We start from the raw sequence: 24,566 nt of genomic DNA, 5'->3' as shown, positions 1-24,566 counted from the left end.
ATTTGATAGAGGCACTGAGTTCCCAAATTCTACTTTCATTATCCAAAAATTTCCTTTCTCTCTTTTGTCAGCTTCATTATTTTCCATGATTCTAGCTTCTATATCACTTATTCATTCCTCTGCTTCTTCCATCCTTGCGGTCATTACATCCAGTTAGTTTTGAATACGTGCTTGCTGCCCTCAGGGAAGGACTTTCAGAGGAGTGAATAATTCCTCCTCATGGATCACAGGCATTTTTCAGATTGCTGATTTCACACTGTCTATCTCTGGGTCGGTTACCTGCCTGGAGCAGCACAGCACCCCTTGGGCTGTACTCTAGCCAGGTCTGCTGACTTTTAAAATTCCAAACTTCAGGGACCTGATGTGGTAGGGACTTGTACTGGTCCTCTGGGAAAGGATCTTGCCACACTGAGACCATACAAATTTGACCCAGAACGGCAGTCACACCAGAACACAGGGGCATGGATTTGGAGCAAGCAAGCTAAACAGCCAGTGTCCCAGTTAGCTGCCCACAGCGGGTGTCTCTGAACTTATGCTGAGGGATAGGGGAGGGAGATGGCTCCCACAGGTTCTTTTGTCCCCAGAGAGGCAATGCCACCTCTCACAGATGTGTTCCAAAAAGTATGAACAGTCTCTCTCCATGCCCCTAAGGTGATCCTCAGATCATGCAGTATGCCCCAAGGTTGTTTCCCTGTCTCCTCTCCAGGAGTAGGGCAGCACCCTCAGGACTCTATGCCAGCCAAGCCTGGGGACATCTAAAACTCCAGTCTTTGAGCCCCACTGGTTGCAAAAACTCGTGAAATTCAGCCCCTCTTGTTTTCCCAGCCGATGGCTTTGGGGAAGTGTTCTCCTTGTGTCTATCCCTGCACATTCCACCCTCTCTCCCCCTTCTTCATGACCAGGGCTCCCACCTCTCCACACCACCCACAATCTATTACTCCTCCAAATCATTTCCCCACACTTCCCACCTTCCTTAAAGAGGCCTCCTCTCTCTCTGTCTAGTTGTGTAGTTTGTTCTATCAGTCCTCAGGTCAATTTCTTGAGTATTCAGAATGCTTTGATATTTACCTAGCCATGTTCGAGGGATGAGGCAAGCCTAGGGTCTTCCTACTATGCTGCCATCTTTGTCTTTTTACTAATCTATTTTTTTAAAGGCTCTTAGTTTTATGGAACTTTCCTATTATGTTTTTAGTCTCTATTTCATTTTTTTCTGCTCTGATCTATGTTAATTCCTTCCTTCTACTAACTTTGGGCTTAGTTTGTTCTTCTTTTCTGGTTCCTTGAAGTGTGAAGTTAAGTTTTTTAGTTGAGCTCTGTTTTTTCTTAATGAAGGCATCTGTCACTATGGATTTCCCTCTTAGAAATGCTTTGGCTGCATCCCACAAGTTGTGGTATGCTATATTTCCATTTGCTTCAAGATATTTTTTGATTTCCCTTTCGATTTTCTTTTACCCATTTGTTGTTCAGGAGCATGCTATTTAATCTCCAAATTTTGTTAATTTTCCAGTTTTCTTCTTGTAAATGATTTCTAGTTCATTATCATTGTGGTTAGAAAAGATGTTTGAGGGGCGCCTAGGTGGCTCAGTTGGTTAAGCTCGGGTCATGATCTCAGGGTCATGGGATCAAGTCACGCTGAGCATGGAGCCTGCTTGGGATTTGGGATTCTCTCTCTCCCTCTCTCTCTATGCCCCTCCCCCTGTTCATGTACTCACTCTCATTGGCTCTCAAAAAAAAAAAAGAGAGAGATGCTTGATATGATTTTAATCTTCTTAAATTTACTAAGACTTGTTTTGTGGCCTAAATTTTTATCTATCCTGGAGAATGTTTCATGTGCACTTGAGAAGAATGTGTATTCTGCTGCTGTTGGATGGAATGCTCTGTAAACGTCTATGATGTCCATCTGGTCTAATGTGTAGTTTAAATCCAATGTTTCCTTTATTGATTTTGTCTGGATGATCTATCCACTATTGAAAGTGGGGTACTAAAGTCCCCTACTATTACTGTATTGCTATATTTCTCCTTTCAGATCTATTAATATTTGTTTTCCATATTTAGGTGCTCCTTTCTGCAACTTTAAGATTCTGTTTCTCCTTTTCTTTCCCAAACCACAATAAAGAATATCAAATACAGCCAACTTCCTCATTATACCTGACTTCTGAAATTTAGTCAATTCTAAATCTAAATATTTCCATTACATAATTTCCCTAATCTATTCCCTCTTGCTATGCTGTACACACACACACACACACACACACACACACACACACACACACACACAAACTTGTATTTCACCAGAACTGTTAAACATGCCTGTTAATCAAGCAAACCGTACTTCTTATAGTAGATGCTGTAGTGTACTGCCCACATTCCTCTTTAGAACAAAGTCATGCAATCCCCCAATTTTGCCAAAAGTATTGCCTACTGATAGCTTAAAATGGAACACCTGCCCCAGAAACTGCCCTCAGCTGAAGGGAGCTGCCTCATCTAAATTTATGAGACTCCTCAAAGGCAATCCACATCCAGTCACCCATGGACAAGGACAAACAAAACCCCAGCTCCTTTGCCTCAAGTCAGGGGAAACCTGAAGGGCCATCCGACCTCCAGAACTCCCCTTGGGATTGCTTAAAGCCTTTGTTGCAAATGTATCACAGTACTACTTCTCCCTCTTCCTAGTTCTGCTTCCTTCACTTCCTCCCTGGTATGACCAAAAGCACTTTCCAATAAACTTCTTGCAGACCTATCTCCACCTCGAAATCTATTTCCTGGGAACACAACCAAAGATAGACTTTCACTGCTCCCCTCTAGTTATTCTTCTATGTCATCAAAATTGGCTTTTCTACTTGAATCATATCTATGCTCTCTTCCTCAATACCATTTTCAAAGAATTTTATTTCACTACTCTATGTAACTCACTTCCCTTACCCCTTATCAGTAAGCATTTAACTTCATAAAATTGACTGGAAAAGTGCTGGTAATTCCCCTATTTCAAAGACTTATAATTTGAACTAATAGTTACTCAGGGTATCCATACTAGAATATAATACACGTACAGAAAAGTGCACAAATCATATGTGTACAACCCAGTTAAGTTTTACAAAGCAAGTACACCTGTGTAATAGCACCAAATCATGAAATAGATTATTACCAGTGCTCCAAAAGTTCTCTTTGTGCTCTCAGTCATTAACACTTCCTTAGGTTAACTACTTTGCTTACTTAAATAACTACAGGTTAATTCTGCCTGGTTTTGAACTTTATATAATCTCTTGAATCTGGCTTCTTTTATAAACATTATGTTTGAAGAAGATACACCCATGTTTCTGGGCTGAGTATTCGTTCTTTCATTTGTATTACTAATTGGTATTCAATTATATGAATATACCATTGTGTGTTTATCCATTCTGTTCTTTTTTTCTTAAAGATGTATTTATTTATTTGAGAGAGAGACAGCAAGTGTGAGTGGGAGCAGGGAGAGGGGCAGAGAGAGAGGAAGAGGGGAAGTAGACTCCTAGCTTTTTTTTTTCCTAAAGGCAAAAAGAGTTTTACTTCACAAGACCAATTTTCTTGGCTTCTATTTCATATATCAATAATCTCCACATTTTGACTATAAAAACTTCTGCTTCTTCATCAAGTACCATGGCAACGTCATCTAAAATGCTCTGAGGTGAACTATGAGCCATAACCTTAGAACAAACAAAATCAACTAATGTAGCTTCTTCTTCACCCATGTATTCTATAATTTTCTTATTAATCCATGGTCTAATCCGTCATTCCATCAATATAGAATCCACAATAGACCAATCCAAGGGATAAGCAAAGAGCTCAGGTTGGCTGTAGGAATTTTCTCAACGAGACTCTTAATGTGTTTGCTCTTTTCTTCAGTGTTTACAGTGTTTACAGTGCCTTTGGCAGCATTTTTATCATCTTCACCATAATCCAAGGGAACCAGTTTCCTTTTTCGGGGTACATCATCACTGTCTTCATCCTCAAATTTGTTAAAGACACTATCTATGGGGAGTTTCTTTCTCTTCACAGAATTAGGTTGACCAGGACTATTGGAAGCACCCAGTTTAAGACTTAGTCCTATTTTTGGCCTATGTTCCTCTGGTTGTTGTTGAGTGCAGAGCCCTTTGCAGAGCTCAATCTCACAACCCTGACATCAGGACTTGAGCTGAAACCAAGAGTTGGACGTTTAACCGACTAAGCCACCCAGGCACCCCAATCCATTCTGTTCTTTATTTTAAGATTTTATTTATTTATATATGAGAGAGAAATCTCTCATATATAATCAACCCCGAAATCACCTGAGCCAAAGGCAGACACTTAACCAACTGAGCCACCCAGGCACCCCCCCAATCCGTTCTGTTCTTAATGAACATCCGGGTTGTTTCCAGTTTGGGAATTACAGTAGGCCAAATAATGGCCCTCCAGAGATGTCCACACCCTAATCGTCAGAAGCTGTAAATGTTATCTTATGTGGCAAAAGGAACTTTGCTGATATGATTAAATTAAGGATCTTGAGATGAGAACATAATGAACTATACTGGTCGGCCAAATATAATCATAAGGGTCTTTATAAGAGGGATGCAAGAAAGTCAGAAAAGAAGGCCACGTTAACAACAGAAGCAAAAGGAGAAAAGGCAATGCAGGACTATAAACCAAGACAGAATATGGAAGCTGAAAAGGGCATGGAAAGGGATTCTTCTCTAGAGTGTAGTTTCTTCTCTAGAGTCTCCAAAAGGAAGCAGCCTGCCAACACCTTGCTTTTAGCTCAGTAAGACCCATTTTGGCCTTTGACCTCAAGAACTATAAAAGAATAAGTCTGTGTTGCTTTAAGCCACTAAGTTTGTGGTAATTTGTTGTAGCAGCAATGGGAAACTAAACAGAAATATTCCAAATAATGCTGCTATGGACATTTTTTACTTTTCTTCTGGTGTGTACCTGTACTCATTTCTGCTGGGCATGTCTAGAAATGGAATTGATGGGTCATGAGCATCACACATTCAGTTTTAGTAGGTATTGCCAGTTTTCCAAAGTGGTTGAGTTATTTTAAACTCCCAAAAAGAGTATATCTGAAGTGCAGTTATTCTATATCCTTGCACTTGGTATTGTCTTTTTTGGATTTTTGCCAATCTCATGGGTACACAGTAGAGTTTTGTTGTGATTTTAATCTGTATTCCCATTGTGATTAATGATGCTGAGCACTTTTCACATGTTTATTGGCCATCTGTATAACCTCTTTTATCTAGTACTTTCACGAGTGTCTTATCCGTTTTTTCATTGAATGGTTTCTTCTTTTATTGATTGGTGTGAGTTGTTTACATATTCTAGATGAATCACATAAATTAGGACCTTTTGAGTGTAAAAAAGGAACCAGTCCAGTGGTTCTGCTGGGGATCCTTCCTTATAAGAAATGGAAAGCTACAATACAGACATCATGATTTGTTATCATAAGCATTCAATGTACTATTGCTGAAAGTCTAGATTGAAAGATACCTCAGAGAAGGGGCTAAAAATATCTCCTATCTCCTTTGTATCTTCTGCAGATCCTAAGCACTAATTAATTCAGTGTATACTACATATACATTCAAATGAAAGAGTCCCCTAAGGTAAACAGAATCCATTTAGCTTCCAAAGTAAGAACTTTCTGGTAACCAGCCAATCACAATTACTAAAGCTCAAGCAAATGTACACCAGGCAGGAACCAGGAAGTCCCAGGAACCAGGCAGGACCAAGAAGCATATTTTTACAGGGTAATGAAAGACACCTTAGAAAGAGAGAATGAAATTGTGCTGAATGTAAACACCAGAGACAGAGAATTACTTTACCAGAGAAGTTACATATCACAGCAGTAAAGTGAAGAAATAAATAGGAAAATGAAGCTCTAGAAACAGGAACAAGTCAACCATAGCAAATGAGGGTAAGGAGTTTAGGATGAAGCTATAAACAATATGAGGCTGAGAGATAATCTGTTTTGATGTGACAAAGTCTTAGTGGAAAGTACAGGAGGGAAGACTGGTGTAGGAAAGTATTGTCTGAAGATTCACTGCTGTAAGAAGAATAACAATAGCACCCCATACCAGAATTATTATGGTTTTTAGAAATACCTTCAATTTAAATCTTTTTTTATTTAATAAACTGGGGAACCCTAGGTCAAATATGATATCTAATTTTTCTTTGACTAGCATCCAGTGTTGTCTCTTAGATAGTTCCAAATAGATTACAAGTAAATAGTTCACCTCACAAAACAATGAAGCCTACACATATGAGCCAGATAAAACACTTTTTGATGAGGAAAAAAACCCAAACAGTTTGCTTACTGGAGTCAATGGCCAATTGAGAAAATTATGGGAAAAATGCAAAAACCTGAAAACAGCTAAACATAATATTGACATACCAGTTGAAAATAATACAAATATCTAAAAACCAATCTAAAGGCAGAAGTCAAATTCTGCCTTAATCACTAAGATTATTCTAGTCATTTGCTTTTAACAAGCTTGATCTTATCTAGACTGAATTTCAGTATTTTTTTAAAAAGTCTAAATAATATTTTGAAAAGTATCTTTTATCATTATTTTATATGCTTCATTTTCCTTTTCTCCATCTAAGATTTTTTAATTATCATAAATCAAATTTCTTTTAAAATACAGATGGCTTTAAAACCATCCAAAATGATCTATTTTTAAAAGTTTTAAAAAGTTCATTAGTCTAAGATTTTCATAATTTAACCACTCAAACAATGTCCTACTAGCAAATAGTATCACCTGAAAAAAGCAAACACACTGAAGGAGTCTATAATCCAAACTGTTGGCCTCTGACAGTTAACTGAGCTTTCAATGTTTAATATAGAAATCTCTGTTGCTAAGCAGCATGGTCAATAAAATGTTTGTTTAGTAGACATATGTGTTTTTTTATATGCTCAAGATCACTTTCTGTAGGGAATCACCCTCCCCCATGCTATGTGGTTCTAATAAGATTGCCACTGGGGCCAGGTAGATAGCACAGCTCTGAGTAAATATGGGACCATTATCTTTCTGCGCAGAGTAATTGGTGTGAGAATGGGCATGTGGGCACGTGACCATGTGACTGAAGCAAAGATAATAAGAGTTCTTCCCTAAACTGACAGTAAGCAGACAAAATAGCACAGTGGTAAGCACACACCATCTCCTAGACTTGAATTCTCGGCTCTACTACTAACTAGCTGAATGATTAAGCCAGTTACTTAATTGGTCTGTCTCTCTTAATTTCCTCATCTTTAAAATGTAGCTGCTAACAATATTTTTCTCATAGAATCATTATGAAAATTAAATACAGTGAAACACATAAAGCACTTAGCATAGTAACTGCCATATAAAAAAGTTTTAAATAAATTTAATGTTAACTATCAGTACCATTATTACTACTATTCCTACTGCTGTTGCTTCTGTTATTGGTCTTATAAATACATAAAAGTGCTAAATTTAGACAATGTGGCGTAAATATGCAAGCAGCCTGTCTTTGTCACTTGCAGAGCAAATAGAAAAAAAGTTTTGAAACCAACAAATAAAAGGAAGCAGAACCAAGAAAACGGAGAACAGAGTCCCAACAACATTCTTTGAGCTCCCGGATCCAATCACCTACTGGGCTTTCCGTTATTTGAGCCAGTATTTTATTTTCCTTATGCTAACTTGAGTTTTTTTTACTTAAAGAAAAAAGTATTGACTACTAAAACATCTTATGTCTAAAATCACAAAAGAAAACGTGTACACACACACACACACACACACACACACACACACACACACACACACACACGGAAAACAGCTTTAGGGACACCTGGGTGGCTCAATCGGTTAAGCAGCTACTTTCAGCTCGGGTCATGATCCCAGCGTCCTGGAATTGAGTCCCACATCGGGCTCCTTGCTCAGCGGGGAGCCTGCTTCTCCTTCTGCCTGCCGCTCCCCCTGCTTGTGCTCACTTTCTCTCTCTCTGACAAATAAATAAATAAAATCTTTAAAAAAAAAAAGGGAAAGCAGCTTTAGTCTATATACTCAGATGATAAAGAGCTGAATACAACTCTACTGTTGCCTTAGAATTTTGGCCAAGTCTTCAAATTAATATCCTGTTTCCAATAAAGTACTGTTACAGTACTTTCAGGAAATCTCAAGCAGACTGGTATGGGTAAGGTGGGAAAAGGGGAATAATGCAGTCGAGGTTGGAAAGGTAAATTGATCAGATTATCATGGACTTTATATGTTATATTAAGGAATTTAGAATTTACTCTTTTAAAAACAGGGATCCATGTTGTTTTTAAGAAAATAAGTGACACTCTTCATTCAATAAGTATTTATTGAATACCTACTATGTAGCAGACACTACATTAGAACATATAAACACATGAGAGCTGCTTTAGTGGAATTTAAAATATAGTGATCAGGTTTATGCTCTTTAAAGATACCATTGATGACAGACAAGAATGGATGAGAATAGATACAGATAGATTAAAAAAAGGAAAAATTAGAAGTAGACCAATTGGACAGTAGGGTCAAAAATGATTCCAAAATATCTACTTTTAAGTAATTGATACTGGAAAAACAGTAAAAAGCAATTGCTTTTATTAATAAATACTATGAGCTTGATTTGAAAATTTTTTGTCTAAATTCTTTCTTCTAGAAGGTCAGCTCCATGAAAGTTTTAGTCACTATTTAAACCCAAGGTCTAGAATAGTGTCTGGCCCTTAGCAGATGCTCAATAAATGTTATTTTTGAATAAGGTAGCTTTAAGATTTGCAGGTAAAAACATTCATTCAACATTATATGGATAATGGATTTATTGAATGTGTCAGGTACTGTGCTAACAATAAATAAAACACAATTCCTTGCCCTTAAGGAAGTCTGCTGGAGTATTCTTTTAAAAAAAAAAAAGATTTTATTTATTTATTTGACAGAAAGAGAGACAGTGAGAGAGGGAACACAAGCAGGGGGAGTGGGAGAGGGAAAAGCAGGCCTCCTGCCAAGCAGGGAGCCTGATGCAGGGCTCGATCCCAGGGTCCTGGGATCATGACCTGAGCGAAAGCAGATGCTTAACGACTGAGCCACCAAGGCACCCCCCTGCTGGAGTATTCTTAACCTTTTCCATCGCTAAACACATTTGCATTCTCCTGCCAAAATTTTTCCTGAAAGAAGTGTTCACAGAGTTAAAGCATCAGAGAATTGATGGAAAAAGGGAGAGTTATTCATTAAAACATTTGATATTCATGTGACTTTAGTGAACTCATTAAAGAACTTAAAAAATTGTCATTTTATAGGGATAAATAAGAAATAAGACTCATAATTTTCTAAATCCTGAGCTCTATTTTTTAATTGGTCTTTTTCCCCCAAAATTCCACTCTCTAGGTATTATAAATAAGATGAGGGAATGAATACCATTAAAAGAAAAATAAACCTTACTTTGTTGTCAGACTCAGAATTTGCAGTTTTAATATTACCTATTTTTAACTAGTAAATCATTCAGAAACTTCAGTACTTCAAATTATTGTTAGTTAGAAATATTTGGGACAAACCTTTTCACTAAACTTGGCACACAAGTATGTTACAATGTCAGGACTAAAAGCCAATCTAATAATTTAGATGAGAGGTCTAGAAATAAGCTCTGTAACTCTAAGTCTATAACAAAATAGTATGAAAGTGAATTGTACAGTGATGGTATGAGGAGGTATTTACAGCAACATAAAGGTTACCTAATTCAGTCCAGAAGGATCTGTGAAAACTTCCCAGAGAAGATGATATCTGAGAAGTCCTGAGTAGATTAAAATTATTTGCATGATAGAAGCCAAATATAAAAAAAAAATCTATTGTATTTCTGAACAGTGAACATTCCAAAAATGAAATTAAGGAAACAATCGCATTTAAAAATAGCATCAAAAGGGAGTGGAATGAAAATTCCAACTAGCTGAATGAGAGGTGGGTTTTGTGGTACAGCACTCTAGCATTTTGGCTTAGTGACTACAATGTAAGGCCATATCAGTAGGCATGTCAGTGCTGGTTATGTAGATTATATATGGCATATGAAGATGATGGGCTAATACCCTTAAAGACCTCTGGGCTTGATTTAACTGATCTGAACGGCTATATGGGTGCCCCAGAGCAAAGCAGAGCTCAAGGTTCTGGGGGCTGTTCATACATCCAAATGGTGATTAAAATAAGAACAGAGGAGTTGGATAGATTATAGAATGCCAACAAGGAACTAGGAGCTCTGGAGCTCTGGAGACCCACGTTCTCAGGAATTATAAATGAAGAGGCCTCTTTGTAAAGAAGTCCAGATGTCCAAGAAGAGATAATGTAATATGTTGATGCTTCCTACCTAAAAGTGAGTTGGAAAAGAGTCAGTCTAGTCTTCTCTGCCCTTAGACTTTAATGACTTCCCATTCTACTGCTCCAGATTGTTTCAAGAGCCATTTGATAATCCAAGTAAAATATAAAGAGCTATTCATACAATTACTTCCCTTTTAAAAAAAAATAATAGCATCAAAAGGAATAAAATATTTAGTATAAATTTAAAAAAAGAAGTGTAAGACTTGTATACTAAAAACTACAAATCATTGTTGAAAGGAATTAAGAAGACCTAAATAAATGAGAAGACATCCCATGTCCATGGATCAGAAGTCTTAATATTGCTAAGATGGCAATACCCACTAAATTGATCTACGAATTCAAAGCAATCATTATCAAAATCCAAGCTGGCTTTTTTGCACATATTGACAAACTGATCCTAAAATTCAAAAGGAAATTCAAAGGACCTAGAGTAGCCAAAACACTGCTGAAAATGTTCTTCACTTCCTGATTTCAAAAGTTACTACAAATCTACAATAATTAAAACAGTATGGTACCAGCATAAGAAGAGGCATAGAGATCAATAGAATAGAACTGAAATTCCAAAAATAAGCCCTTATATCAATGATGAGTTGATTTTCAACAAAAGCATCAAGACAATTTCATAGGAAATAAATGGTGCTGGGAAAACTGTATATCCATATGCAAGAGAATGAAATTAGACACCTACCTCACATAATATAAAATTAACTTGAAATGGATCAAAGAGGGTGCCTGGGTGGCTCAGTTGGTTAAGTGACTGCCTTCAGCTCAGGTCATGATCCTGGAGTCCTGGGATCGAGTCCCACATCGGGCTCCCTGCGCAGCGGGGAGTCTGCTTCTCCTGCTGACCCTCCTCCCTCTCGTGCTATCTCTCATTCTCTCTCTCTCAAATAAATAAATAAAATCTTTTTTAAAAAAAAGAAATGGATCAAAGACCTAAATGTCAGGCTAAAACAATAAAACTCTTACAAAAAAAGAATTAAATTTTCATAATCTTGGGTTATGCAATGTTTTACAGATAGGACACTAAAGCAGTAACAACAGAAAAAATGATAAATTGGACTGCATCAAAATTAAAAACTTTTGGTGGTGACTGGCCGACTCAGTCGGTGAAGCATGCAACTCCTGATCTCATGGTTGTGAGTTCAAGCCCCATGTTGGATATAGAAATTAAAATTAAAAATCTTAAAAAAAAACTTAAACTTTTGTACATAAATGGACATGATCAAGAAAGTGAAAAAACAAAGCATGGAATGAGAGAAAATATTTGTAAATCACATATACAATAAGGGACTTGCAAGATACACAAGCCTTAAACGCAATAATAAAAAGACAACTCAATTTAAAACTGGGCAAAAGATCTGAATAGACATATCTTCAAGGAGATAAAAGAATGGTCAATGAGCACATGAAAAGATGCTCAACATCAATAGTCATTAGGGAAATGCAAATCATATACACAACGAAGGACAATGAACTTCTATACACATACATGGTTTTAGTCCATATGTCTTCCAAGTCTCAAATGAGAGCCCAAATAGGACCCAGCCAGAGTCTCTAGCATAAGAAGAACCACAGATGTGGCTAAAAATCTACAGATGGAACTATGCCACTTAACAGTCTCTCTCTCACTTTCTTGCTCCCACTCTTACAAAAAAAAAAAAAAAAAAGATGGCCATGCCTGACCCTAAAAAATGTGAACAGCAATGACAGGATAGTTGGAATATACCCACAATGCCTAAGGAGACAAAATTAACTCAAAGGTATAGGATCTGATGTGTTTACTGCAAATACACGTGAAATGAGAGTTGAAAGGAGAGATGAACTTTAGTCCATGTGTTACAAAAGTTCTGTTCCTCCTCTATACAGAAGTAGGACCAAAAATATGCAACAGACTGGGGCGCCTGGGTGGCTCAGTCGTTAAGCGTCTGCCTTCGGCTCAGGTCGTGATCCCGGGGTCCTGGGAATCGGGCTCCCTGCTCCGCGGGGGGCCTGCTTCTCCCTCTCCCGCCCCCCCTGCTTGTGTTCCCGCTCTCGCTGTGTCTCTGTCAAATAAATGAATAAAATCTTAAAAAAAAAAAATATGCAACAGACTTAGACATTACAATGCAACAAACTGTGATTTGAGGACATTAAAAACAGGCCAGGGAAAAACACTTGCCTGTATAAAGATCTTAAGTAACCCAGTCAGGTAGGTGCTAACTCATTTTTATTGTTGTCAAATAACTAATATTTATGAAGTCAAGATATATTAGTTGCATATCTTTTTTGTTTTGTTGCTGTTTTATTGTAGTTGCTGCTAGTGTGAATAAGGAAATGGGTTTCTTTGTTTGCTTGTTTAATTTTATTTTTTTTTAAAGATTTTATTTATGTATTTGAGAGAGAGAGAGAGAGAAACAGTATGAGAGGGGAGAAGGTCAGAGGGAGAAGCAGGCTCCCTGCCGAGCCGGGAGCCCGACGCGGGACTCGATCCCAGGACTCCGGGATCATGACCCGAGCCGAAGGCAGTCACTCAACCAACTGAGCCACCCAGGCGCCCTGCTTGTTTAATTTTATATGTTAGTCACCATACAATGTTTGTTTGTTTGTTTGTTTGAAGGGAAATGGTTCTCAGTGGGTCAGCATTGGTAATTTATGTATCTCTTGATTTCCACTATAGTCATAATAGATAATCTTAATCATTACAAAAGCAATAAATCAGATGTCAAGACACAGTAATTGGGCTATATACCAAATATTAAAATAGCTATCTCTAAGTGAAAGGAGGATTTCTTTTATATGCCTAAATTCTCTAAACTGATACGATGAACATGGGTTTCTTACTTTAAAAATACATATCATCTGGAATTCCTATTATTTTTATCTATCCAGATAAAAGTATCTAAAATAAAAAGTGTATGAAAACCGCTCTTCATAAAGCCTACACTAGACTGTTATTCTTAAATATGACAACTGAGATAATCCCTTAAGATGTATATATTTCAGATTCTTGATCACAGAGAAGAAAAAATGGCAGGAAGCTGTACTCTGTTAAATTAAGCCAGATAGTATAAAAAGCTCATGACCAATAATTTGGAACAGCTGCAACTGAGTCACTGCGCTAAATTTTAAAACCAACCTAACTTTGCCCAACAAATTCCAAAACACATTTAAGAATTTAAAGATACAGACAGTAATTTTGGCTGTTGGTTTGTGTTCATAGGTCTTTGGTTTGCATTTTTGTTGTTGTTTGTTTGCGAGCAATACAAGTCAAGCTGCTAACCAATTCCTACTTGATGTAAACAGTACATCTATATTTATTAACAAAAAAGAAACCAAAAAATTAAAAGAACGTAAGTATGCTATCTGGGGTTTCATTTTTCATTAAAGAATTTGACAAAGTGAATGAGTCTTGAAATAAACTTATTTTTAAAATTTAAAACATCTTAAATTTCATGATTGTTCCCAGATATTGAGATATAGCCTCATTACTTAATATGTAAAACACCTGAATTATTATATGAGCTGCCTTTCCATCTCTCTTGATTCAAAGAGTAAACACAGTCAATGTTCGATCTGTGTATTCAGCAACATTCAATAATTTACTTAAATATTGCCTTCAGAGTGTACTCTTTTCTGAAGATTTTTAAATAAAGGTCACATGTTTTCAGTGTCTAGTATTTTAGTGGATAGAGACAGATAAAAATCTAAATTTGTCTTTTCATCCTTTAATACAACAATAATTCTAATAAAAAAACAATGTTGGAAGATAATTCTCCATGGTATCTCATTTTCACATGTCTTGTAAGCAGAGGCACTGACTTCTTATTCTTCTATACCGTCTTCTCAAGGATGTTTGTACAGAAAAGACCTGGAAGTTAAGATCTGCCTCCAAAACCAAGAAGGGCAGATGTGCTTACAGCCTTTGAAGATAAAGATAATGTCTCCTTCAGAGCAAAGGGTAGGCATGCTTACCCCATGTTATAAAAGATATGGGGTCCCTCGGCTCAGAAATCCTCTCGTATAATTTGCACGTATAATCTGGTCCACTGTGTGGGGTACAGGAGTAAAAAGAATTGGCACAAATGATACTCTGGCTACTATTATACTAAGTAACAACTATCTTTCATCTCTGACCCAAAGTCTCATATCTTCTACCAGCATCTCTGACCCAAAGTCTCATATCTTCTACCAGCATCTCTGACCCAAAGTCTCATATCTTCTACCAGCATCCATGAAACTTGTAACTTGCAGGCTAACTTGTAAACAGGGTAAAATCTCAGACCTTTCACAGTTCTTGATAATCTAATCAATCAATATAATCCAGTGAGTGCTTATTATCTTCCATGTACTTAGCACTATGCTAAGACACCTTTTGAACTGTTCTAAGTTTTCACCTCCAAACATCAAAGTTTCTCAATTCTGTTCCATCTTCTTCAGGATTCAATGTCATCTGCTCTGAGGAGTTATACCCATAGCATTTGTACATATCTTCATTACAATTATAATTACTGTTCATTTCTCTGTCTCCTTTATTAGACTATAGTATTGAGTCCCTATTATGTGACCAAGTGCTTTATAAGAATTTAAATGTGTTCTCTTATTTAAACCTCACACACACACACACACACACACACACAAATCCTTTAAGGTTAAGTATTATGAACTAATTGTATAGATAAGGAAACTGACTTAGATAGATTAAGAAAAAGACCATGCCTTATATTCCTCAGTGCCTGGCAAAAATGTTGTCACATAGTAGAGATAAAAGTTTGATGAACAGATCAATGAATTAATTAATCAATTTTTAGTTTGGTTTTTGGTTTTTTAGCCAATTGACCACATTTTAGGTTTTTCTTGGTAGACCTCTTATTATCTTTTCTAAACTTCACAATTCAAATATGGACATTACTCAAGGTCTGATCAGTGCATATCCTGAGATTATCTGACAATTTCTATATACTGTATTAATTCTTATTAATTCTTCCTTATTACTTTCTCTTAGGTCCATGGAGACTCTTGAAGCCTCCTCTACCATAAAGCACATCTACAAAAATATATAAACTTTAAATATTTTTCTTATGTAAAATCTCTCTTCAATCTCATATCCACAGAAGTGCCCTTGTGTGTCTTACTAAGGCAAAGTTGAGAGAGCTTCCTCCTAGAGTTTAACAACCAAAATAGAGATAAGGATATTTTCTGCAGCTCCAGTCCCAGAAAAGAACTTTAGATGAAACACAATCGGGCTTCCCAATAAAACACCATATGATGAAGCTGAAATCGGAGGTGTTCCAGACTGCTGTTTTATTATTGGCCTTTTCTCCTTTTCCTATAATATCTACTCGTGTCAACTGTATTTTCAGAGTCAAGTATTGACAGACAGACTAGGCTTTTAATCTACTACTTACAACTTTGAATCACTTTATCTCTGAGTTTCACCTATAAAATAAGCATGATAGTACCCCTCGCCCAGATGTTTTGCTGTAAATTTAATAAAATGATAGATGTGAAACACCAAGCCAGTGTCTGCTACTCTATACATTTTAGTTCCTTCCTGAACTTTGCTCCTTATGCCTTTTCACATTCTCTCCTTCACTCAGCTCACAGTATTCAGAAGATTGTTCTACTCATCATTAGCTACCTGAAAGCCTAACTCTTGCTAAACCTATCATTAATCAAAATGTGCCAAATCATTGCCTCACTATTTGGCAGGAACTGCAAGTGTAGAAGACCAGATGGCCAAGATTCACCACTGGCTCCTGGAGCCTTGCCAAAGGCTAATGTTGAATGCTGGCAAAGCTCTGCGGGTGCTCAGAGCAGTTCTTTTGGCTGTGATCACCTCAGTGATAGGGTTAAACATGATAATATTAAAAACTTGGAGAAATATTTGAGCCTGGTATGCTACTAATGGAATAATCATATTTATGAACAAGGTTCTTGAAAGTTTCTACTGTTAAGAGTCAAAAGTTTAGAATATGGGTGTAGATAAGGATTTTCAGGCAGTATAGCTAACTCATTGCTAGACTATATAGAAGTAATTAAGGATGAACTGGGGGTGCCTGGGTGGCTCAGTTGGTTAAGTGACTGCCTTCAGCTCAGGTCACGATCCTGGGGTCCTGGGATCGAGCCCCGCATCGCGCTCCCTGCTCTGCAGAGAGCCTGCTTCTCCCTCTGCCTGCAGCTCCCCCTGCTTGTGCTCTCTATGTCAAATAAATAAATAAATAAATCTTTTTTAAAAAATTAAGGATGAACTGGTAAGTTACACTGGAAAGGAGAAGGAAGCATTTATACTACCCCTCCACACCTAGTCTACTCCTACTAGCCTGATCTCTAGACGAGATTGTGCTTTCATGATGCTAAGATAAAATTTCACTGGGAAAAAGGAGCTCTGACATTCAGAACTAAAGATGAAGACAGCTGTTCTAGTTTTGTCCACAGTTTACAGTTGCTTCTGGCTGGTCCACACTTTGCAAAAGATGCAATAAAAGAAGTAAGTGATAACGCTGAGACCAACCATGCACAATTACATTCTTAAGTTGTAAATAACAATTTATATTCAAAGTTTCCTCCAAAAAATCCTTTACCCAGAAGGAGGTAATAATAAACTGGATATTTCAAGCTAGAGAGAAGCAAATTCCTCTTGATTACACAAAGAAAACCAATACAATGTACAGATTTCAGATTAGTATCTACTGGTATTTACTTGCCTAAACCAAAGCAAACCTTTTCTGTAAAAGGCCAGATGGTAAAAATTTTAGGTTTTGTGGGTCTGAGATAGGGAAACTAAAGGACTCCATAAAAATCTTCTTTTCCTCCTTTTCCTGCTTCTATTCTTGCTAGGACCTGCACCCCCACACCACTTCACACATGCCTTGTAATGCAAATAGCATACCTCCTCCTCATAAGGGACTGGAGTTAATGATTTCTCTAGAATAGATAATATCTAAGGAAGGAACAGGTGAGAATGACTGGATGAAGCCATCATATGAATATTCCAGACCATGGGAGCTAGACATCTTGACGCCAAGGCCCCCTGGCTCCAGGGAATAACACCTGGGCCCTCGTCTTTGTTCTAACCATTTCCTGGATGCCTGAGAGGAAAGGTACACCAGACCACCCTCCTCAATAAAAAAAACTCCAGACCCCGAACAAAGACGAAACTCATGCTGCTTTCCTTTCCCAGTTTCCCGGATGCTCTGTCTGTATCTGTTCTCTCTATATATTCAATATATTCTGCTCTTACTTCCTGCTGGCTCACATTTGATTTTTATCCTATGCAAAGCCAAGATCCTCTTTGACTGGTCCTGCGTGACTCCCTCTGGGTCCCTGGACCTGGCCTGCCAGCATCAGGTCAAAAGGCAAAATTAAGAATAATATGTACTACTAATATAAGAGAGAAAACACATTTCCACAATTTTCTTATTGACAAAATTCAAATAATTGAGTATAACAAGATAGGTCCATTAATGAGAATATAATGGAATTCTTGTGGGGTAGTAGTTGGGATTCAAAGTTAGTACTCCAAATCATTCAAATTAATTGCAAATGTTCTTCTGTTAATGCAGATCTGTAATATGATTTTATGAATTTCAACTTAGAAATGTCTTTTCATACAGATAAGTATCAAGGACTGATATTGACCATATGCATCACTTAGAGGACACTTCTAGAATTGAATTAGATTCTTTTCCTGGTTTGTCTTTTAGCATGTCATTGCATTGCTGATTAAGGTTGAGTGGTAGTTCTACAATTGCACAATTAAAAGAATTTTTAAATACGTAATTTTTTTTTGCACTTGCATCAGAGTCTGAAAAATGCTATTGGAAACGTAGTTTGAGCTGGGAAAATACATTCACTGAAAATTGTGGAGGATTAGAGAGCTTACTACTTGTTTTAACTTTTGACAGCATGAGAAGCATATAAAGCAGCTGAAATTATTCATGATAAAGATTAGTGGTCACTGAAGTTAAAATGACTTTACCATAATATAAGTTTCACAGATAAGCATACTTCTGCCTTGTAATTATAAGTTGAACTCAGAAACTATCAATGCAAAAACAAATTTCCAAAGCCATTCAGTGTTCAGTAACAGTGGTTAGTGGTATTTTCCTCATGCAGAGACAGTTCAAATATTGGCCCTGAGTTCAAAAACCCACATAAAATTTTACTTTTCTAAGCCATCAATCTTATTGTAACAGAGCAAGTCATGAAATTCTTTCTATTTCTGACAAAAAATACATAGAATTGATGGTTAAATTCACAAGAGGGAATGGTTTACTTTTGACAATACCAATTCAACAATCCATGATGATTCAAAAATTTCCTACAAAGTACCTACTCACAACACAATGAATAACCATGAGCTTTAAACATTTTATATTTTCACAACATTTGTAAATGTATATAACTTAGTCTTTTTCTACTCCATACATATTTTTGTCATCATCAATTTTAACACATCTTAGCAGATTCCACTTCAGGTTGTACTGACTCTTCTCAAATTCTTTGAAATGTTATTGCCTCTTGTTATTCCATACTGACTTCATAGAGCCTTATTCTTCAGTCACTTCAAACTCAGTACCAACTCCTCAAATAAAAAGCAGATCATTACCAAAACATCTGTAAACTAAGCAAGAACCAAGGAAAACCATTCAAAATCATTAGCCTTGTTTTTTTAATTGACTGTAAGGTGTTCCTAATGTCCTCAACTCTTTGAGAAATTTCTCATTGAAAAGCTAATAGTAGTAAACAAGTTTATTTTCTCTGGACACATTTTTTCATCTGCTACAATCAAATGTGATTTAATTAACTCATCATGGTAAGTGGACTGGCTAACAGATGAGCCATGTGGCAACTTTCTTTGATTGAAGTCTCATTTTCATTTTTTACTTTTGTTAAGAAATTCTGCTATAATGAAATATTCTACTTTAAATTTCTAATTTACCCTAATGGAAATATTGTGATGGGTGCTTAGTAGGGTGACATCAACATATATTGTATTCTTTTAGCACAACTACATTGTCAACACATAACAAACACAAGGCTTTGTTATCTAATTTGATAACAAAATAATCCACACTCCACTGTGTTTTTTAAAAGCATACTTGAAGTCTATTTTTCTCTTCTTGTTTTGACATGATGGGTATGCACTGGTAAGTAAAAAATAAAACAGAACTAAATATCATAGTACAGCAGTATGGATGGCACCCAAAATGCTGTTCAATTTTAATTGCATCATTGTAATTTGTAGTGGATCAAGCAGCAGTGCAAAGTGAGAGAGTGCCACATGCAGTCTCCGTCCCAACCACTCAACTCTGCCATGGGCCACTGACCAGAGGCAGGCCAGATTGCCTCTCTACCAGTAAATGTGAACCTTAAGTGGTAAATAATGAAGCTGATCCATACAAACAGCAAGTAGCACCTAGAACAGGGCATCCATTAGTTTCTGCAAACTAGCTATCCAGAGCTACTCCAATTTCTTATCCAGAGACTAGATATTTCACATTTCTGAGCACTACCCAATATCCTTATAATAAATGTATTTTCTCTTAAGTGAACCAGGGTCCAGTTTTGTTGCTTGAAACTAAAACACCCTAATTGGTATATCTCACTTTCAAAGGTTTTTGACCAGTCTTTATAACCTAATCTTTTAACCAGAAAAAAATGAAAAAAGGGTCTTGACATTGCTCAGAAAAGTTACAAAAATGTTCCTTTTCTCTATCACGATTAAAGAATCAATTATTTTATAACTTCTCTCTGTGCTTGTTCTTTATTGGCTCTCAGTTCCATCCCTGCCCTTCCATACTCTCCCTTTATTTCAGGGGGCTAGAAGCCTATATAGACTACACTTCTCACACTCTCGACAGCTGGTTTCCAATTAAGTTCTGCTACTGGGACATACTGGTGAAAATTAGATGGCAGGGGAAGATAAATCATTTAATTTTTTTCCTTCTCTTTCTAGTTCCTGCAGAGGCAGCAACAATATTCCGGGAAGCTCAGCAAGTTTAATCATGGGCTCTGGTTCCAGGAGTAGTAGCAGTACCAGCACAAGCACCAGCAACAGCAGTGACTACAGGCTCCAGCATCCTCCATGGTGAGTCCAGCATCATCAACAAGACTGTAGCCTTTCTACATCATTAGAAGTGCAGGCTCCTGGGCTCCAAGTGTAGCAGTGGCACTCCAACAATCTTAGCATCATAGTACTTATAGGCTCTGCTTAGCACCATTTTCAGTTTTTCTCTCTTAGCCCTAGGAAAGGTAGTGGCTTCCTCCAGTTGCCCATCTTTTTTAGTAAATTCATCATCCACTTTTTGCTTCCCAAGCCCTACCAATACTTTTGGTAATTAATTCCCTATATTAAGTTGCCTTTGTATGAAATATTTAGAGTGGCTTTCGTTCTCTTAATTACACAACTTTCAGTGCCATGGGCTTCTTTTTCTATTTCCCTGTGTGTTTCTTTTATCCACTCTTCCTCTTTTTCATTCATCCACTCCATTTCTCTGTCCTCTCTCTTCCTTTCCTTTTTTCTTTCTTCCTGACCTATTTCTTAAATATACCAACAATATCTATGTCATCATTTATTATAATGATGCTCAGGGCAAAAGCAGTTGGAACATTTTCAATTTAATTAATCAGCAGTTCAAGTGAAAAAAACAATAATTTCCTCAGAACTCTTTATTAAAATCCAATTTTTATTATAATTACAACAGTCAATACCTAGAAAATGTTTTATGTGCCACTTGAGTGGCAATATCATCTTAGCCCAAAATACTCAAGTAATAATTTTAATTCAAATGGAAACTATAATTCATAGCTTTAGATGATAATTCATATTTCATTTCAAGTGTATCATCATTATCCCATAATAAACAAGAAAATCTAGTACATGTTTTAGAAGATAGCAGAAAACAATGTTGAACAGTTCCGTTCCTTGCTGCTGTGGACTCTGGGCTACCAGGGTTGGTGAAGGATCTCAAGATGGCTGTGCGAAAACTCGCTCTAAAAACCATTGACTGGGTAGCTTTTGGGGAGATCATACCCCGCAACTAGAAGGCCATTGCTAACTCCCTGAAATCCTGGAATGAGACACTTACCTCCAGGTTGGCTACTCTCCCTGAGAAACCACCTGCTATCGACTGGGCTTACTACAAGGCCAATGTGGTGAAGGCTGGTTTGGTAGATGACTTTGAGAAGAAGTTTAATGCCCCAAAGGTTCCTGTGCCAGAGGATAAATGTACTGTTCAGGTGGATGCTGAAGAAAAAGAAGATGTGAAAAGTTGTGCCGAGTTTTTGTCTCTCTCAAAGGCCAGGATTGAGGAATATGAAAAAGAGCCGGAGAAGATGAAGAACATAATTCCATTTGATCAGATGACCATTGAGGACCTGAATGAAGTCTTCCCAGAAACCAAATTAGACAAGAAGACGTATCCCTATTGGCCTCACAAGCCAATTGAGAATTTATAAACTTAAGTTGGGGAGAAAGCTCTGGCCTTCCTATTGTAAATGCTGGACATTAAAAATAATGATACAGTAAAAAAAAAAAAAAGAAAGAAAAAAGAAAACAATGTTGAGATATTTTAACTCATTTGAAAAGTTGTAAAAACATCTGCAAGTTGTGTCTGTGTCTATTCACTTGGGATCACAAACCAAACTCTACTTTTGTTTAGAATTGAACTCTTGTTCAGTTCAGTTCAGTACAGAAACTTGCAACCTCTCCTGCCCCACTCTAAATACTTCCCACCACCACTTCCCCCACATCATACCACTCAACCCATCTCCTTAAACTGTCATTTTATTTAGAATAAAATCAAATTTTCTGCCATGTCATATAAGTTCCTCTCTAATCTAGCTCCTACCTACTGGTCCATCCTCAACTTATCTACTTTCCTTATTCAACACAGACATAAGGAAAATAACCAATGGTCACAGAATGACTCATTCCTAACTCATCATACATACACACACACAATGCACACACACATACACAAAAGTATGTATGCATGCACAAAGTCCCTCAGTCCTTGGGCAAGATCCTCCTAAACAGCCTATGTTCCACACATACTTTCTTGTCTCCTGCCCTCCCTCTTCTTCCAGAAAAGTGGCTGGAATCAAAGTCAATCACATCTTCCTTCAGCAAATAATAGGTGGAAAGTGAGTTGATGCTCAATCCAAAATTCAAGTTGGAACCTGCACAGTATGGCAAGGTATACATTAACATAGAACAGATACTGGAGATTCAAGATATCCACTCTTTCACCTCCATAGTGAAGAGTAAACCATCTCTCATGCTATTCCCCATCTCTCTCTCTCTCTCTCTCTCACACACACACACACACACACACACACACACACACACACCCCACATTCTCATTTCTGGCTACATCAAAATGATTAATTCAGATTTACCTTCAAGGTCAGCTTTTAAAGTATTCTAATATAGGGATATCTAGGGAAGATAGCGGAGTAGGAAGATCTTAGGCTCACCTCATCCCACAAATACACCTAGATAACACCCACATCACTGTAAATAACCCAGAACACAACCTGAAGACTGGTAAAACAGACTCTCCACTGCTACAGGTAGAGAAGAGACCACATTGAAGAGGATAGGAAGGGCAGAGACATAGTCAGGAGTGAAATGGACCTGCGGGACTGCAAGTGGAAGCATCACTGTGGGCAAAGAGAGGGGAGAAGAGCAGACCCCACCCACACCAGGCACCCTAACCAAGGGGGACCCGCACTGGGAAGACAAATCCCCACAACATTTAGCTTTGAAAACCAAAGGGGCCTAACTTTGCAAGTTCTTTTTTTTTTTTTTTAAGATTTTATTTATTTGACAGAGAGAGAGACAGCTAGAGAGGGAACACAGGAGGAGTGGGAGAGGGAGAAGCAGGCTTCCCGCTGAGCAGGGAGCCCAATGCAGGGCTCAATCCCATGACCTGAGCCAGAGGCAGACGCTTAAAGACTGAGCCACCCAGGTGCCCCTAACTTTGCAAGTTCTTACAATCAATGGGTCTTAACACCTGAAACACTGAAAATCAGCAGACTCAGCTCTGGAGATAACCACACACACCAGCCCAAGGGCAGCCCCAGCAATGAGCTGGGAGCAGACATCTGGTCTAACTGCAGGTCCTGCCCACCAATTAAAGCTTTCAGGGAACAACACAGGGAAAGTGTCCTATAGTTCAGTTTACTCCGGTTCTGGCAAATGCCTGGTCTGATTCAACTCAAGTCCAAGGTGGCCCCAGACTGCCCCACTAACAACATAAGAACCAAACCCTGCCCACAACAGGCAAAGAGAACCATTGCAGACAACTCGACTGAAAGCAAATATGGCTCAGCCACAACACTAGGATACATGCAACACATAGGAAACACCCCTGAAATGCCAGGTTCTGGTGAACAGGGGACATTCACTGCAGGGCACAATACAGGACCTCTTCTTCACTTGGTCACTATTTTCAAGAACAGGAGATGTAGTTGACTTTTTGAACACAGAAACAGTCACAAGCAGTCTGACAAAATGGGGAGACAGAGGAATATGTCCCAAATCAAAGAACAGGACAAAAATCACAGCAAAAGAGCTAAATGAAATGGAAATAAGTAATATGCCTGATAGAGAATTTAAAATAATGGTCATAAAACTACTCACTAGATTTAAGAAAAGAGAGTAGGACCTCAGTGAGACCATCACAAAGAGAGAGAAAACATAAAAAATAACCAATCAGAGATGAAGAACTCAATACTTGAAATTAAAAATACACTAGAGGGAATAAATGGTAGACTAGAGGAAGCAGAAGAATGGATCGGTGACTTGGAGGGCAGAATAATGGAAAACAAACAAGCTGAACAAGAAGGAGAAAAAAAATAAAAAATGAAAACAGATTAAGGGCATTCAGCAACACCATTAAGTATAATAACATTTGCATTATAGAGATCCCAGAAGGAGAAGAGAGAGAAAAGGGGACAGAAAATAGTATTGAAAAATACTATATACTATAGTATACTATAAAATACTATATAATATTATACTATTGAAAAAAGAAATAGTAGCTGAAAAATTCCCAAATCTGGGGAAGGAAACAGGAATCTAGATCCAGGAGGCACAAAAAAGCCCCCAACAAAATCAACCCAAGAAAGTCCACACCAAGACACATAGTAATTAAAATGGCAAAAAGTAGTGATAAATCGAATTTTAAAAGCAGCAAGAGAAAAGAAAACAGCTATAAGAAAGGGAAA

At 37.5% G+C, this 24,566-nt stretch overlaps 1 protein-coding gene and 1 pseudogene across 28 annotated transcripts in view; one reads left to right on the top strand and one right to left on the bottom strand.

Annotated features, from left to right (window-relative positions):
• The window catches only part of RIMS2 (regulating synaptic membrane exocytosis 2), a 587,791-nt gene that overhangs the window by 527,276 nt on the left and 35,949 nt on the right, over positions 1 to 24,566 (bottom strand). The gene's annotated exons all lie outside the window — the stretch shown is intronic.
• Positions 21,291 to 21,791, top strand: LOC112823303 (ATP synthase peripheral stalk subunit d, mitochondrial pseudogene; annotated as a pseudogene).

This window comes from Callorhinus ursinus, unplaced genomic scaffold (genome assembly GCF_003265705.2).
Source record: "Callorhinus ursinus isolate GAN/ISIS: 27379988/994484 unplaced genomic scaffold, GSC_fseal_2.0 scaffold5, whole genome shotgun sequence".
NCBI classification, from domain to species: Eukaryota; Metazoa; Chordata; class Mammalia; order Carnivora; family Otariidae; genus Callorhinus; species Callorhinus ursinus.
This window is presented reverse-complemented; position numbering and strand designations above follow the sequence as displayed.